Here is a 2,796-nt window from a genome sequence, read left to right on the forward strand (position 1 = left end):
TTTTTTTTTTTTTTTTTACAATTGACAGCTTATTAATTAATTGTAAGTATAATAGTATTGGTTATGCAATCACTGTCATGACTAGACAGATGAAATCTCTTGGTTCCAATCAGATAAATCATAGGTAAGATAAAATAACACAAACACAGATTTTTTGATTCCAGAGGTACTTATTCATTTGTTATGAGTTAGTGCTAGTTGAAAGTTCATAAGTACAATATCTACTGTAAAATGCCATTCAAAATAAATTTATTTTTCTTTTCTGATTTTCATATTTTTGCTTACTGTGAAATAAAGATGTTCACATCTTTGTTTCCTTGACAGCATATATAGGAAAGAAACACTATATTTAGAGTCATGGCAAGCTTCCAATAAAATACTATTTTCCCAAAGAAATAAAAGAATGAATGGCAAAAGAAGAGCTGCTCTATGAAACAGAAATGGAGAAGAAGATAAAGATAGATAATTAGAGAGGTAAAAAGATTTCAAAAGCTTTACATCCAAGAGAGGATTTAGAGTTTGTCAGGGCTGCCATATCAAAATACCAGAGACTGACTGTCATTAACAATTGAAATATATTTCTCACAACTCTGGAGGCTGAAAGGCCAAGATCAATGAGCCAGCATGGTTGGTTTGTTCTGACGTCTTTTTCATTTGCTGGCACTTGGTCACTTTCTTACTTTGTCCTGGCTTGGATCTGTGTGCGTGTGTGTGTGTGTGTGTGCATGCGTGCAAAAGCATCCCTGGTATCTCTTTTCCTGTTTCCATTTTTGTTTGTTTTTATAAAGATACCAGTCAGATTGCATTAAGATTCATTCTAACCATCTCATTTTAACTGAATTTCCTTTATAAAGGCTCTATCTCCAAATTCAGTCACATTTGAATTTACTGGAGGTTACATCTTCAATATATGAATTTTAGAGGGTTGCAATTCAAACCATGGCCCCAAGAATAGGTAGTGTTTCCTGATGAATGAGACAAGGAAGTGTAGTCTGGACAGATAGTGAAACATAGGAGAGGGAAAAACACTATGAATCACATGATAATATCTAGAAAATACAATTAGTACAATTTGGAGAGTTTTTTTTCTTTAATCACGCAAATGCTGTGTGTGCCTGGTCAATTCAGTCCTGTCCAACGTTGCAACCCTATGGACCATAGCTTGCCAGGCTCCTCTGTCCATGTGATGCTCCAGGCAAGAATACTGTGGGTTGCCATGCCCCTCTCCAGGTAATCTTCCCAACCCAGGGACTGAAACTGCGCCTCCTAGGTCTCCTGCATTTGCAGGCAGGTTCTTTACCCTAGCGCCACCTGGGAAGCCCACACACACAGTCACACACAGGTATGATTACATTTGACATATTCATTTTGAGAGGGGACTTTTAATGAAATGCTCCTTACCAGGGTCCAGCCCTGGCTGATCCAGGGTATTCAAAGGAGAGACGGCATCGCCGACCTATTTATTTAAATATTCATCAAAGATATAAAGAGTAATAGAATGAGGATAGCTCAGTGAGGAAATTCAGTGGATAAAAGAGGCGGAATAATTCAGCCAGAAGGTGAGAGAAAGAACGACATGGGGAGACCAAGTTTCAGTAAACAAGACTCGCGCTTTATTTCCCAAAGTAGTTTTTATACCTTAAGTTATGCATAGAGGATAATGGGGGAAGGGGTAGAGTCATGCAGTAAGCCAGGCTTTCTCCCTGCAAACTTATCATATGCAAAAGTTTAGGTGATTTGCATCATCTTCTGGCCCGGAGGCCTGTTAACATTTTAAGATCCTTTCTTCAGAAAACTTATTTTTTTCTAAAGGTGATTAGTCAGGCACCACCCTCCAAAAGCATTAGATAAAGTTGCATTCCTACAGGGCAAAGGTGTGGTGGGCTACAACAAGAAAAGAATTAACTCAAGGGTCCCAGGTTACAAACATTAAAGCTACTACTTACACCAATTATATTAATCAATACACTGCCAGGGACACAGCAGGTAAGGGATATGGAGACTTAGCAGCAAACATTGGCCCAACAAATGAAAAACCCTTCACCAATACAGTTTCTAATCAATCTTTTAACTGCTCAAAGGAATCTGTATTTAGACAGTTTAGAACATCTCATGCCTCTCACAGTTGGGAGGCTCTGAGCAATCACATGTGGCCGGAAAAACCTATTCAGGCAGGCTAGAGGACTTCCAAAGGAGTTTGTAGGTTGAAACACTATCACATCCAGGAACTTGATTAACTGGAGCTGTAAGTTAACTCTTTTTTCAGAGAGAGGTAGTGGGGAACAGCCCCCCATAAACTCAGAGGTGTAGGTGAGAGCACAAAGCAGAAAGTAGGCAGACTCTGGTTTTGGGGGTAGATGCTTGAGAATTTCCAGGGGAACTCCTGAGGCTCCATCCCGCCTTTGCGTATGCTGAGCCTCCTTCCTCATGACCTTTGTCATGGGTGGAGCTCCTGCTCCCGGCAGATCCTCATTTCACCATATCCTAATTAATACACTATCCCCATGCTCCAAATGAGCTCCGATTGTGTCTTTGGAGAGGGAGGCACATATTTCTGGGATGCTCTGCAGAAGAGGTCCCAATGGACCATTTAGGAAACACTTATATTAGATCTAACACAGCTCCCCAAAGCATCAGAGGAGAGGGAAGAGGGTCTCACTTCCAGGAGTGTCCTTCCTGATCAAGGGTAAGCAACCAGGGTCAGGGGCAGCTAAGTGCTCTGGCTTTCTGTGACCTCAGACAGAGTCTGGCCTGGCTCTCAAAGGGTCATTCTTATGCAAACACACACACACACAC

Source organism: Bison bison, unplaced genomic scaffold (assembly GCF_000754665.1).
Source record: "Bison bison bison isolate TAMUID 2011002044 unplaced genomic scaffold, Bison_UMD1.0 scf7180017861774, whole genome shotgun sequence".
NCBI classification, from domain to species: Eukaryota; Metazoa; Chordata; class Mammalia; order Artiodactyla; family Bovidae; genus Bison; species Bison bison.